Genomic DNA, 16,688 nt, shown 5'->3' on the forward strand with positions numbered 1-16,688 from the left:
ACCCTGCAAGGCAGGAGCATTGAAGCTGCAGCTTCAATCTAACAAGTACACGGCTGGACATCCTGAAAAGCCCATGGCTTCCCTAGAATTTGTAACAGAAAGCAAATGGTTGCCCTCAGGGTTGGAGAGACCAGCAGATGTGCCAGCTTACCTTGTGGAGATGGCCAGCCACAGGGTTGCTACTGCAGTGTGTAGCTCTCCGGGCTTTCCAAGGGTTTCTCTTTGAGCATTGCTCAGTGGAAACATCCGAGAAACGATACAACTTCTAGCAAAGGGAGAGGAGCCATTTTGGAATGCACCAGAGAGGTCTAATTCTCTTAATGAGGATAATTCTCAGGAGAAACTACTTAACCACAATCTGATGCACATGGGACAAGAGGAAAATTCTTTTTCTTTTTTTTTTTTTTTTTTTTTTTTTTTTTTTCTAGCCAGTTTTCTAATTGGGAGGAGTTGATGCCCAACCCAGCCCTCAAGCCATCCTGCTCACTTAAAGGGGGGATAAACCCACTAAACACACACAAAGATCACATTTTAGAGGTACAGGCTCCTAAGAGAGTGGATCACAGACCTATGGGACAAATACCTAGTTTCCAGATTTCAGAAACACATGACTAGCTGCATGCCTATAGCAATTTTTTTTTTTTTTTTTTTTTTGTTCAGTGTATCAAACCTGCCTGGAAAACTAAGTATTGTTCTATTTTGCTTTCTTTTGCCATGATAAAGCCTGACCAAGGCCAACCTGAGAAAAAAGGGGTTTACTTGGCTCATGCTTCCATGTCATAGTCCCTCACTAAAGGAATCAGAGTAGGCACTCAAACAGGAACCTGGAGGCAGGAACTGAAGCAGAAGCCATCAAGAAACACCACTTACTGATTTGCTCTCCATGACTCCCTCAGCACGCTTTGTTGTATATACCTTAGGACCACCTGCCCAGGGTAGCACTGCCCACAGTGGGCTGGGCCCTCCCACATCAATCATCAATCAAGAAAACGCTCTACAGGTTTGCCCACCCACTGGCCAATCCAATAGAGAAAATTCTTCCATTGGGGTTCCTTTTTCCAAATCACTTACCTTGTGTCTAGTTGAAAAAAACAGCAAGAACAAGCAAGTAATCTAACAGTATGTCTATGTCGAGCAAGTATGGTAATTAGATAAGTCAAGAGGATTGGGATTGCAGTTATCAGACCAAGAATTTAAATAGTTATGATTAACACGGTAATGACTTTAATAGACAATGTCAGAACAAAGGAGCAGCGTAAGCAGATAGAAATACAGCTAAGGGTCTAACAGAAATAAAGGGAAAAAAGAAGAAAAAAAAAGACTCCTTGTAAAACAAATGAAGGATGTGTTTGGTGGATTTATAGAAATACAGCTAAGGTTCTAACAGAAATTAAGGGAAAAAAGAAGAAGAAAAAAGAAAAGACTCCTTGTAAAACAAATGAAGGATATGTCTGGTGGATTTAGCCTCTTGGACATGACTCATGAGACTGAGCTTGATGAGTACCAAAATGGAAAAGAAAAGATAGCAAGGATAAAAAGGAAAACAACAAAAACCCAAAACAAAACCTGAGCCAGAATTCCCAGGACTGCACAGCCACTATCAAGGTCTATGCAATAACAAGAATACTAGAGAAGGAAATAGACATAGTGTTTCAATCATGACAGAGAAAACCCTCCAAATTAAAATCAGCTACCAAATCCTGGATTTAGGGATCTCAGAAAACATCAAGCAGGATAAATACTGCCATCAACAACAAAAAATAAGCAACAACAATAAAATCTCATTATCCTTAGTTGTATTAGTTCCAAACTCCAGAAGGACAAAATAAAGAAATGCTTCCTAGCCCGGTGTTGGTGAAGCATGCTATTAATCCCAGCACTCAGGAGGCAGGGCCAGGAAGATCTCTATGAGTTCGAGGCCAGCCTGGTCTACAGAGCTAGTTTCAGGACAAGCTCCAAAGCAATACAGAGAAACATTGTCTTGAAAAACAGAGAAAGAGAGGGAGAGGGAGAGGGAGAGGGAGAGGGAGAGGGAGAGAGAGAGAGACTTCCTAAAAGAAGGCTGAATGTCAGGGTACATACTCAGATGTGGAGGCAGAAGGATTAGGAGCTCAAAATCATCCTTAGCTACAAAGTGAGTGCTTGAAGGCAAACCTGGACTGGCTGTAACCTGTAACCCCAGTTTTGGCTGCCCTCAAATCATCAGACTTGTTTAGCAAGATCCCTCACCTGCTGAGCCATCTTGCTGGCCCCCCCGGTTTTTTTTTTTTGTTTGTTTGTTTGTTTGTTTGTTTGTTTTTTAATGCTTATTCCAATACAAGATTGTTTTCTTTAATGCTCTTAAAGCCATGTTTGAGACAGGGGGAAGAGTTTGGTTTTTAATTATGTCTACTTACAATTAATTCATTTTAATCCTAAAAGTGACCCTCGGGAGAATGTGTCCTTCATGTTAAACCTCCCCTAACCTCTTGTGACTCTGACATGCTCCCTCCATTGACACTGCAAAAGTGACAAATGCTGCACACTCAAAATCTACACCACCATGACATTTTTCTTCCTTTTTTATTGATATGGTAGCCACCCTATTGAGAGTCAGGCACAATACAGATCATCTCTTCATTCTTTTTACTAATATAATTCCAAGATATTACATGTATTCCTTATTAACATGCACTACTGAAATCCTTATGGCTTCATATGAATTCAAATATTTTGCCCTTATTCCTAAATATAAACCAATCCTCACCTTAGATCTCACCAACTTGTAACGAACACCATTAAAAAAAATCTTAGGAAAAAAAAAAAAGTTTTTGCTGTCTTGTCACTCTCATGAAAACACAGGGAAACTCATTGTAATTGGAGAAAACTTACCGGTGTTTACCTCCTCCTCCACAAAGAACTGAAACATCAAATAAGGGGCTACATCTTGAGGTAGAAAGCATTAGAATTCAGCAAGCAAGAGAGGGTACTCCAGATGGACAAACAGTACATCGGATACCCAAGCCACCTTCTGGCCAGTCCTGGGCTGGGCGTTCCCCATGAGCAGGAAAGTGATAAACAAGATTTCCAAATGGCCACATCACTGAAGCCCCCAGCAACTATGGTGACAGGAAAAAGCCACAGTCACCACAGGTTTGTAAGTCAGGGAAGGGAGCTGCCAGAGTCTACATCATTGTAGCCTTACCCCAGAGAAATTTACAACACCCTATTATACATTTTATAAATAATTATGATGCAATGACAGTGATGTGTCTTCTGGAAAGGGGATTCACATGGAGCTAACTATGTGTCAGAACACCTGCAAGGGAAGACTGGAGCCAAGAAGAAGCAGGGCCACACCTTGACCATATCTACTTACTCATATGCACCTCTGGCCCCCTATTAAAACCTAAACCTCATACAAGGTCTCCCAAAATGAACTTGACCCACAAATCCTCTTTGCTCCTCTTTGTAATATGGACACATTGAACAAAAATTCTTTTTCTTCTTTTCACAGTTGGCCTCCTGAGGGTGATTAGCTGTGCCCAGCCTGCCTAAGCTCTTACCCCAGTTTTGTTTTGTTTTTTTCAGTTTTCATTTTGTTTTCTTTTTCTCCTTTAACATTTGTCTTGTATTATCCTTAAAGTGTATCTATCCTAGAAGATAGGCATAATACACCTTAGGTCTTATGTTGGTAAACTGACATGTGTTATTTGAGCTCACTGGGAAGTTTACCTCAACATGTTCTCAGTTCTATTTCCCAACCCTCATTTCAGATCCATACATATTTATCTCAACATGTTCTCCATTACCCGTGTGTGATGGGCTCTCTGGACCCAAATCTATAAAAAGAATGGAGAGCAAAACACCCTAACAGAAAAAGCCCTCTGTCCTTGAAAACAGCTATTTGTTTCTATTGTTTACTTCATTATATAAAAGTGCTACTATCTACTTGGAAAATTGAAACTTAAAACTTCTATAGTAAGGACAGGAATGAATACATAAATAAAATCACAAAATACAAATCAGCACAGAAATTAATAAAATGAAAATATAAAAGACAATACAAAAATTAATGCAAGAAAGAGTTGGTTCTTCAAAAAGATATAGAATATTGGCAAACCTTTTCAACTGAACTGACTAAAAGAAAGACATGATCCAAATTAATAAAATTAAAGGTGAGGAAAGATTGCAACAAATGAAAATTCAAAGTATTGTTGGGGTACATGTTCAAAACCTACATTGTAATAAATAAGGAAAACTATAAAAATGGATAAATTTCTAGACACATATGATGAGTCTACAGGGTTTCTTTCTTCCTTTCTTTCATTTATAGGAGGGAGGGTGTGTGTATAGTGTATGGGATGTATCTACCCAGGCATGAGTGTTTGGAGGCCAGAGGTCATTGTCAAGTGTTTTCCTGCATCACTCTTCACATGTTCTTTTAAGATAAAAACCTCTAACCAAATCCAGAACTTACCATTTTAGCTAGATTGGATGATCAGCAATTCTATAGAATCAGTTTGCCTCTAATGAAATCCCTACCCAATCCTATGTTGGGTTAGAAATACATGCTTCCAGACCCAGCTTTTACATAGGTGCTAAGGATTTGAACTCAGTACTCATGCTTCCAAGTCATCTCTCCAGCACCCAGATATGTGTATGCATAAATGACTTAAATAGATCTGTAATAAAGTTGAAACAGTAGTAGTGTCTTCAAATTGGAAAAAGCCCAGGCCCAAAAGGAATCATGATTTAAATATACCAAACCTCCAAAGAACCAACACAAAATAGAAAGGGAAGGGATACTGCCAAACTCATTTGATGAAGCTGGTAAAAACAGACAAAGACCCAAGAAATAGAAATCACAGGCTAATTTTGCTGAAATGTTCTCAATAAACGTCTTGCAAACTAAACTCTAGAACATATCTAAAAGGTTATTCTCTATATCAAGTTAGCTTTATTCCAGAGATGCAATAACAACTCAACATGCACAAATCAATATCATAATCAGTTACATAAATAAACTCAAAGATAGAAAGCATTTTATTGCTTCAATAGATGCAGAAAAGAGTATTTATAAAATCTATTACCCCTTCATTATTAAATCCTTTCGGGAGGAAACTACTAATTAAAGGAACATTGTCAACACGACACCAGCTCTCATTAACTAACCTATAGCTAGCATTATATTAAATGGAAGAAAACTCAAAATCTTTTCACCAAAATCAGTAAGGAGAAAGTTTCCCTTTCTACATTCTCATTAAATGTAGTACTTGAAGTCTTTACTGAAACAGTAAGAAAAACCAAGGGAATTAAAGGGACTCAGAAAAAGAGGTCAAAAATATCATTATTTGTAGATCATATAATTTTCTACATAGACACTAATGACTCTACCAAAAAATATAATAGATATTTTGGACAATATGGCTGGAGATAAACTGACCTAAAAACTTAATAGATCCCCTATATTGCAACAACAAATATATAAAAACTAAATCAGAAAAACAATACAATTCTTAACTACCTCAAACAGTTATGGAATATTTAATGGGAGTTGTAAAAGACCACTGCAAGAACACTGTAAATCATCAAAGAAAGAAATTAAATAAGAAACTAGAAAATAGAAAAAACCTTCCATCTTTGTGGGCTGTAATAAATAATATTGTAAGAATGGCTATCTACCACAACAATCCAAGAGTCAATGTAATCCCCATCAAAACTCAAATGTCATTATTCATAAAAGTTGCAAAATAATCTTCAAATTCACATAGAAGCTCAAAAGATAGTTTAATCACCAACAAAAAGTATAATGCTGGAGATACCACAATCCCTAATGTCAATACACACTATAAACAGTGACAAAAACAGCATGGTATTGTCACAAAAGAAAGAATGAAAGCCAGATAGTCTGATCTACAGAATATAAGGAAATACCTAGATGCATACTACTATAGTTTCAACTATATTGTGTTTTAAAAAGAGCCTAAAGAACACACTTTTTAAAAAGACGTCCTCTTCAACAAATGGTATTAGGAAAATGGACATCCACATATAGCAGAATGAGGCTAGATCCCTACCTCTGATCCTGTACAAAACTCAACCACTAATGTAAGACCTCAAATTCTGAAAGTGTTAGAAGAAAACACAGGGAAATTACTTCAAGATGTAGGCAAATTACTTCAAGATGTAGGCATGAGCAAAGACTCTGTGCAAAGGACTGGGGAATAATAGGAAGAAATTAGCAAATGAGTTTGTATGAAGTTCAGTAGCTCTGCCCAACAAAAGAACCCAGCAGCATATGCAAACCTGATCAGAATGGGAGAAAACTCCCACTAACTATTCCTCTAAGAGAAGATTAACATCCAGAACATAAATATTTCAAAAGAATAAATACCAAAAATATTAAGCAACATAATAAAATCACTTGATGAAATGGACATTCATCTGAAATGAAGTACAAATGTCCAATAAACACATGAAAAAATGCTCAATATTCATGGTCATCAGAGAAATAGAACTTAAAACCACAATAAGTTCATTTTACCCTAGTCTAAATGGCTACCTTTAAGAAAGTAAACAAATGCTAGAAATAATGTAGGACAAATAAACCCTTATACATTGCTGATGTACACTTACCAATGTATAAGAAAATGAACCCTAACATTGGTCCATCTAATTGGTATGAAAAAGCCTCAAGAAATAAATCCACATTATAACCCACCTATACCATTTCTGGGAATGTACTAGGATGTTACTTGGCCAGCATGCCTAGCCATAGCTGTATATCAAAATTTACTGTAGCACTATCCTAATAGCTAAGTTATATAATCAACTCAATTGTCTAGCAGATGAATTATGAGTCAAATGTTAACAATATACATAAGGAGTTTTGTTCAATTATAAATAATAAAATTATAAATAATATAATAAAAATATGTAATTTCTTAGCTTAGAAAATGGATGTAACTTATAAATCAAAATAAGCCATATTAAGAAAAACTTCATGTTTCCTCTTATTTTTGGATCCTATGTACAACATACATGTGTGTAATTCTGTATCAATTCATAAATACATAAACACACTGTGTGTGTGTGTGTGTGTGTGTGTGTGTGTGTGTGTGTGTGTGTGTGTGTGTGTGTGAGTGTTGTATATGACCTAAAGCCAAAAGAAAATGGAAGGAACAAAACTACTGTGGTGATATTTTATTTTTGCTTCCATAAATAAAGCTTGCCTAAAGATCAGATTGTAGAGCTAGCCACTAGTTAGCCATAGAGGCCAGGCAGAGGTAGCATGCACCAGCACTCAGGAAGCAGAGGCAAGTGGATCTCTGTGATTTCAAGGCCACCCTGGGCTACATGAGATTTCTCCAGTCTAAAAGTAAAAGCCAGATGGTGGTGGCTCATACCTACCTTTAATCCCAGTACTTCGGAGTCACTTCCCAGCACTATGGAGGTGAAGACAGGAGTGATATGGATAGGCGGAGAGAGGAATATAAGGCAGGAGGAGACGGGAGCTCATTGCATTCAGACTGAGGATTCGTAGGCACAAGATGGCCCTTGGTTTGAGGATTCAGTAGAGGAAAGAGCCAGTGGCTGGCTGCTCTGCTTCTCTGACCTTTCAGCATTTACCCCATATCTGACTCCAGGATTTTATTATTAAAACCAATTAGAATTTGCACTACAACTAGTGGAAGAGAAAAAGAAGAGAGGGCCCTAGGGTGGGCAATAGGAGTGAGGTAAATATGGCAACACGCACATTTAAACCAAATTTTCTTTATGAAACTCTAAACTATGTATAGTAAATATATGCTAATAAAATACTTGAAATGAAAAAAAAAGCATTTGCCTGACTTTTAGAAGAGCTCATTTTAATACATTGATTTTTTAATTTTCCAGGAAATACATGTGCTCAAGTGAATACCCAGCCAAGCTTTACCTCTAGATACTGCTTCTATCCCCACTTTTGAAAAAGAAACACTCCCTGCATAAGTGATCTTTCTCTCATCTGTAATTCAGAATTTCTATCCCTGGAGAGGTGTTCTAAATTCATGCTCAGCATCCTGAAAACACATGTGAGATTACTGAGAAGCAGAACCATCTAGAAGGCAATTGAGTGTCCCCCACCCCCAGGGTCAGAGCTCTTTCATTTGTAGAGTATCACACATTCACACATTTGCTCTTCAACGGTGAAGGAGAATCACTGGGACCATGTCCTACAACCCTTTCGCTGTGATCTAGTGGATTGCAGCATTGCAGATCTAGTGGGTCTGGCCTGAGTCAGGACGCCCAAATACTCCATGTAAAACTCAACATGTAAACTCAAGACACTACAGCACCAACTTTCATATCATTTAGTCAAAGAACGGAAAGTTGTGTGCTTTTGTTACAATGGCATGATGTGTGAGACTCTGCCTGATGGGTTCTTTCTAGGTTACCCCTTTCCTTGAGGCAAGGTGCTATGTCTCTACACAGCCAGGAACACAGATAATAAGAGTTCAGGGGAAAATAAGCATTCTCTCAAATAACATTAGCCATCATTGTTAATCCTAGGAGACTCACCACCTTTCTACAGGACTCCACTCACACTCACAATAGCCCCTCTTCTCTTGGTGGCCAGAAACCTCCTCTCTTATGCACTGGTTCAGGAATCTGAAAAGAGGAACTTTTACTGAGGAACATCTCATTTCTCTTTTTTTCAAGCTCTTGAGCAGACTTGTGTGTCTATTAAAAATACAGCAGTGGAGGAATGTGTGTTTGTGCCCTCAATTGGAACTGAGAAGGGACTCAGTCCCTGAGTCCACCCCTCTCTCTGCAGAAACACTCTGGACTACTCTGCACTCAAGCTGCAGGATCCTTGTGATGCCAACTTAAGAAAAGTGTAAATAAAAAATAATCAAGTGCAGCTATTGATCACTTGGTAGAGTTTTTGCTTAGTAGCCATGAGGCCTGGGTTTAATCTCTAGCACATCATCACTTGCATACAGTGGTATCTGCCCATAATCCCAGCAATCAGAAGGTAGAGGGAGGAAGATCAGAAATTGAAAGTCATCCTTGACTACATAAGAAGCTGTGTTTCAAAAGAAATAAAATACTAGCCAATACTAGCCTGGCCCATGAATTCTGCAGGCTTTGGCATAATAACCAGATGCTTACTAAGTGCTCAGTTTATACCAGGCTGTTTTTAGGATTTCTTCTTCTACAAGGAACTTTTGAAAAGCTGAACTACTTAGAATTTTTAGCTATGAAGCATTTGACAGAAAAGTGTTTAGAATAAAATTGAATGCCATTAGAAACAAGTTGCCCTAAAGCAAGACTTGTTCCATAGAGTGATTTCACTCTGGTAAAACCCTCAACATGGGAGGGGCACTGCAGATGTGCTATGCTGATGTTGAACATCAGAATTCCCAGGCTGTGGAAACCCTGGTACTACCTTCTTGCTACCAAGTACCAGTGGTTATTGGAACAAAGAAATGCAGAGGGGTGGTAGCACAGAGGGTGGGTGTCCAGTGGCACCTGCACAATACTGGCTTGCTTCATTCTAGTCAGTATCAACTTCTCTTTGCCCATTTAAGATACAGCCACTCTACCTAAATGGCTTTGATGAGTAGCTATGAAGATGGACCCCATAAACGTAACTGTGTTAGTTCAGTGAGAGCAAAGAAACGGTCTTCAGAATACCCCAGTGGAATCCAAAATGATATTATTATAGCCTGGAAATATGTAGACCATGGACTTAAGTGTTCTCCTCCCTACATCTTAATGCTATCAAATAATTCCATTGACAGTTAGGTTAACAGGTTAAGCCACAATCTTATCATTAAGAAATGACAAGAGAAGGTTCTTTGATTCAATTTGTACTTGACGAAAAACAGTGTCCTGATAGTATGCTTCTCAATAGGGACTTCTGAAAGTTCAGTAAAGCTCAGGAGCCCTTTAAACATCTGTTTCACTTGATTTAGATTTAGATGGGGCAACAGGCAAGAGCTATGACTCCAATTGTAGAAAATGGAATTTTCTCATGAAGCACCTACCCAAAGTGACCAGCCACACCCCAACAGCTTCACAAGTACTATGAGAGGAAACTAATGAGTAGCGGGGAGAATGGGGATTTTGTTACAGACTATGTAGACATGTGTGGAGGCCAGAAGCCAATGTCCAGTGTCTTTTGCTCTTGCTCTTCATCTTACATTTTAGAACAATGTGTCACTGAATCTGGAGCTCATCAGCTGGCTAGACAGGCTGGCCTGTAAGCTCCAGGGATCCTCCTAACCCTAACTGCACATATCTGAGGTTCCAGGCTCATACTGTGACACCTGGCTTTTTATATAGGTGCTAGGGTTCTCAACTATTATCTACGGGCTTATGCAGCAACAACTTTAACCACTGAGCTATCTATACATCCCCAGAGGCCATTTTATGACCATATTGTACCCGCAGAATTCTAGAAAATGTGAGAAACTAGGGGCTATCACTGAATGATATAATATTGCCTAATATGGACCTTGTCCTGAGTTCAATTCCCAATAATACAAAAATCCAGACAAACCAAATGGACAAACAAAAACCTTCCACACTTTGCAAAGCTTCCTAACCAGCAAAGATTTCACAGAGGCCACTTTCTTGAGTCCTATTTTGCAGGCAATATGAAACCTCAGCAATAGATGTGTCAGCAGCCCTGAGAAGCTGAGGGGTGACTGTCCTTTGTATACTTGGATGCACACTATTATGCAGGAATTCTGCTGCCCACACAGACATAAACTAGGGCCTGCCCAGGCTTATCCTCATTCCTATTACCCAATTAAGAGGAGTTTTGTTTACCTTCTCCAAAGCTTTGTTAATTTAATTACTGGCTGACAGATGGTTTCTCATTCTACTAGGAGACATAGCAAGTGCCCCACTAAAGTCTCAGTTCTGCTTGCCATCCCAAATTGCCATCCCTTTGTGCACCGCAAAGCAAGAGAAAAATGCTCAAAGCAGAGCCACTATGCTAAAAGGAGTAATTTTCCTTGACTATGGTCAAAAGAAGGGGGCAGAGTTGTTATTACATGTGGGATAGGTTTGTGACATTCGGGTGATCCTTTGGGGTGTTTCCTAGTCCTATCTTCCCAGTATTGACAGTAAGCAGGCAAATTCAGCAACTGAAGCCAGCAAATGCCAAGATGGCCAGGGTTTCTGACTTCTAATGGATAAAGAGCTGAACTACCCAACCAGGGAATATACATAGACCACTGTAGGGCCTAGTCAAGAATGGAAGTCGCAGGTAGTAAGGTACATGTAAAGGTTTTCAATCACAAGGGCATCGTGGCAGTTGGGAGCCAAGAAATGCCATACAACAAATCTCACACAAGAGATTTACTGGGGAGAAGAACAGAATGGCAGCGGCCTCTAAATGGGAGAGAGTCAGCAAAGGGGTGGACTGAGGAGAAGGTGTCTGTAGGATATTTAGAGCATGTGCAATCAGCTTAGTGGGGAAGGATGGTAGGAGAGGAAACATTGTTTGGCCATTAACACTGAGTGAAGGTGGGGGAATGGCAGGGATTTCTCAGAGCTTGGGATCAAGATAAGGGCAAGCTCTTCTTCCCTTGGCCCTGTGCTTGGAGGTCAAGTCAGGGGGCGGGGCTGTCTTTTCCTTGGCCCTAGTCTCAGAGTCAAGTCAGGGTCACAGGTGTCTTTTTTCCCTGGTCCTTTTACCCTACAGTATATATGTGTATTATACATATCTAGTGAAGAAATGGTAGGCATAGTCATCTGACTAGTCCCTTTCTCATTATTTGCCTAGGGGTGGGACATGTCTGTTGATACTGCCATTGAAGAGCATCCTTTCCATGAGTCCTAGTGTAAATCTCTTCTAGACATCTTGACTTGTTTCTGCTCTCCCAAGCAGCTGGTCAGTTTTCAGGGTTTTCTATGCACCTTGTCTCCTTTGATAGCTTTTGTAACTCAGCTTTTCTAAATCTCCTTGGCAGCTCAGCTTCTATTGCTTACAATGGCAAGCAGAGGCCTAGTGAATCTGGTTCATTTCAGGGACTTCCTGAAGATATTTTGAGTTGGTTACCTTCCTGCTTAAGGATTTTCCATGTAGGATGAAATGTTTCATTCTTGTGGGGGAAACTGTTATACAACAGACACACACAGCAGAGGAAGTCAGTGTTAAGAGGTACAGACAGGTGTTGCCCAGATTCCCTCCTTGGAATGTTCAGTGTCAGCTCCAGGATGTGTTGACTTCTTATGGCTGAGACACTCCTCAGGAAATGTATTGGCATAAGATTGCATCCCCTCCTGACAAAGCCAGGTGGTGCATGCCTTTAATCCCAGCACTGGGGAGTCAGAGGCAGGAGGACCTCTGAGTTCAAGGTCAGTCTGGTCTACAGAGCAAGTTCTAGGACAGGCTCCAAAGCTACACAGAGCAAACTTGTCTTGAAAAGTTAAAATAAATAAATAAACAAACAAACAAACAAATAAATAAATGAGATAAAAAGTAAATAAAAGAATAAAGATTCCACCCCCTCTGCCTATACTTCATACTCATAACTAATTGACCTAGAAACACAAAATCCTGACTTCTTGCCTCAATCAAGGACAGCTGTTGAGAACAATAATAGCAATTCCAGAATTTTCTACTATAATCTCACTACAGTTTAACCCAGCCATGCTCCCTCCCAACACCAAGGGATGTTGTGACTAAGAACACTCACAAGGAAGATTCTTGGACAATGTAATGTGAGAACATAAAGTTCTTATACATCTTAAGATTGGTTTCCTTATAAAATAGAACAATGATAGATACCTCACATGGAAGTTCTAAGGTCTAAATAATGGAACCCCTTGTAGATCATAAGTAGTGCCTAATATATAGTAAGTACTTAATTGATATGTGTATATTATTTTTGAGATTGCAACTCAATTAACCCTGCTGAAAACTGTTTACCTTAAATGGCACATATGGCAGACTGAGAATTTGTAGCTAAAACAACAACCAACCAATGACCATTTACTTACTTACCAATATGAATAGGAAACATACTATGAGTTTGTGGGTTCTTCATTTAATGCAGTTTCCTCTTTACTCAAGGTATAAATGTCTTCTTTCAAATTTAAAATTCTCATCATTTACTTTCTCAAGGGAAGAAATGAAAAAAGAAGGACCAAGTAGAAAACACTAATCTAAAAATGTACGTATTTACTTAGACATATAGAGAGGTACTCATCATGGTTGCCTCATTAGCTAATAAATTTATCAATGAATCCACAGCCAGCAACCCCTCCTCTCCAAGGGATGAGGTCCCTTTTTTATTGTTTGATGCAGAGTGATCAGCCTGAAAACCATACACACAACAAAAGCAGATGCAATAGGTCCCATTTCCATATATCTATGCAACACATATACATATATACATATGAAACAATAATAATAAAAGAAACAGACTATCAACTTGAGTGTGGATGGACATGGGAGGGGTTCAAGAGAAGGTAGCTGGAAAGGCTAGAGAGAGAAAAGGTAGGGAGGAAGGAATGTGATTACTGGATGAAAATTATCAATCAGATTTTCATGCCTCTTATACAGACTCATAACTAAGTCAACTACAAAATGAGAATTATTTTAATTTTTCTAAGCTATGAATTCAGATTCTTTTATGGTAAACATAAGAGTGTTTTGTTTTTTGTTTTTGTTTTTGTTTTCTCAGAGAAGGCCTCAAAGGGGCATGGAAATCATTGTGTTACACAACCTTTTCTTTCTTTAATAATAGAATTACTAAATTGATCTGTTCAGGCTGCTTTTTTAAAAAGCCATAAACTTTGTAATTTACAAATAATATAAATTTGTTTTTACTTTTCTGCAGGCTGTCAGGCTTATTATCAAGGCACCGCCAAGTTGACTATAGATAAGGACCACTTCCTGAATAGACAGCCCCTTCTCACTTTATCATGAGGGTGCCTTTCAGAGGATACCAAACCCCTTTGGTTAGAACTCCATCCCTATGACTTAGAAACGTCCAAAGGCCTTTCTTCCAGATACCATCACACTGGCAGCTGGATTTTAATACACAATTATTTGAAGCACAGCAATCACCAGGACATGCCTGGTTTGAAGGAAGAAAACCATAATTCTCATCACAGTGCTGCCCAGCTCTAGATACCTTCATGACTATTGATGTCCACATTGCTTATAAAAACCAGGAAATGATGGGTTTTGTTCTCTTTGGTCACGTTAATTCCATTCCAATAATTTCAACTATTTTAATTTCACTAATACCCAGAAATCCAGATCAGGAAAGAAATGTTTAAAGTAAGAGTCTGTCATTTTTCCCCCCAGAGAAAAGTATATGCAAATCCAAATTCTCAGACACACAGATTGTGTAGGTGATCATATGTTACATACTGGGTGGAGTGTTGAATTTGTTTGCCTCATGTAGAGTTTCACTTGTCAATCAGCTGGAGGCATTTTGTTATGAGTATGCATATGTGATTACAAAATAATGAGGCAGATTCCATAAAACATATGTATACAAAAAGGAACATATGTACATATATATATATATATATATATATATATATATATATATGCACACACATCCAAATTTCACATTTGTTTATTACCAAAAATGGCACAAAAAAAGTAGTGTAAGTTATTCTCCACTCCCTACTCCTGTCACTTGTTAAATCTAGCAGTGGAAAACACACCATCAATTGCTGGGATTTAAGAGAGTCATATATTCTCTTATTGTCACATTATCATGCCTCTGAAAAGGGCATATGTTCCATTCCTACAAATAATTATAAAAGAACAAAAAAGAAAATTAGCTGGGCGTCGGTGGCACACACCTTTAATCCCAGCACTCTAGCAGGTAGATCTCTGTGAGTTTGAAGCCAGCCTGGACTACAGATTGAGTTTTCCAGGACAGGCTCCAAAACAATATAGAGAAACTCTGTCATGAAAAACAAACAAAAGCAAAACAAAACAAAACAAAAAAGAAGAAGAAAAATGATTTGGCCAACATTTGAGAAATACTCAGTAATAGTAAAGATTCAGCAAAAGTTCCAATCAGTAACCAATTATTTGGCCCTAAGAAAAGTCCTGGCAGAACGTAAGACTCATATGTCATATTTTCTATACACGTGCCATAAGAATTACTTTGCCTGGAAAAAAAAATCCACCTACAGCAAAGGAGTATATCAGGCTGGAGCTCAAAAACCCAGTTCTACAAATAGCCTACTCAGGAAATCAGTCTCAACAGTGATGGAGTGGCCGAAAATACTTTGAAGACTCAATTTTAAATATCCAGAATGTGATGGGTTAGCACGGTGGTACACTCCTCTATAGAATCATACCATTTGGGATAAAGAAAAGGAAGATTGTCCCAAATTGGAAGTCAGCACTAATTACATATTACATAGGCTTTTAGTCCTATCAGAGAGAGGGAGAGAGAGAGAGAGAGAGAAAGAGAGAGAGAGAGAGAGAGAGAGGGAGGGAGGGAGGGAGAGGGAGAGAGGGAGAGGGAGGGAGAGAGACCCAGACCAATGATGGAAGAGGTACATAGGCTGGTCATTACACAACTGGGAGAGGAGACTGCTCTACATGGAGAACACTCATTTACAACATGAATAGATGTGGCCTCTGGCCAACTTGCCCAGCTTTGCCTACCAGAATAAGGAAACTGCTGTGGTTTGAATGTATCCTCCTATTAGTATGTGTTAGAAACAAACTCTAGTCCTATGCTGTTAAGAGATGGTATCTAATGAGCAAAGTTTAGACCCCCAAGTCTCCACTTTCATGAATGGATTATCAATTATAAAAGAGCTTGAGGTTGCAAAGATAGACCTTTTGTCCTCATGCTTTGTGGCCCTTCTACCTACGACTGTGGGATGACACAGGTATGCGGCCCTTGCCAGATACAGACTCCTTGATTATAGACTCAAAATTGAATTACATAGCCAATTACAAAAAAAAAAAAATATGTGAACTACAATATTTGTCACAGGAGAGTATGCCAGCTAAGAGAGTGGCATAGAGGGGTGCCAGTCCCAAATGTAGATGAAGAAAGGTTAGCAGGAAGGTGGGTGTAGCTTCTGAAGCCACCAAGGGGTTAGTATGCTAAAAGAAAATGGCAAACCTCAAGCAAGGTTTTTCTGGAATCTGCAATTACTTTCATTAAATAGAGCCCATTTCTCTTGCTGGCCCTGACTTAATGTGAGTCTGATTCATTCATTTATACTCTGGGGGGAAAGAATTTAGATTTGAATAAAGTCATTAAAAGAGAGCTATGAGGAAAAGGTCTAACATTTTATGGTTCTAAAAATTAAGCAGACATGATAATAATTGAAGTTAAACCATTTCCTCAGATTTCTTAGTTCATAATGGGTATTCTGTTGTTCCCATAAGCATATTGCTTATATAACCCTAACTTTAAACACTTCAAGAGCTTCTCTCTTGAAGACAGGGTCTGTGTTTCCCTCCCAGAAAACAAAAACAAAAACAAACAAACAAACAAAAGGTCCTTGAGCAAACACTCTTTACCATGCGAGCATCCCTGAAGGAAAGATTCTCCATGTCCTACTGCTCATTGCCCACTCTGGCCTGTGTGACAAGCTAATGGTAGCACACCCTGTCTCTGTCCTCTCATCGGGGCTTCATTGTGGCTGCTCCCAATGTTAGCATGACAGGGACCCACAGTAACTGACAGTTCCACATCCCTCCATGAAGAGCT

The sequence above is a fragment of the Phodopus roborovskii genome, unplaced genomic scaffold, assembly GCF_943737965.1.
Source record: "Phodopus roborovskii unplaced genomic scaffold, PHOROB, whole genome shotgun sequence".
In the NCBI taxonomy this organism is placed as follows: Eukaryota; Metazoa; Chordata; class Mammalia; order Rodentia; family Cricetidae; genus Phodopus; species Phodopus roborovskii.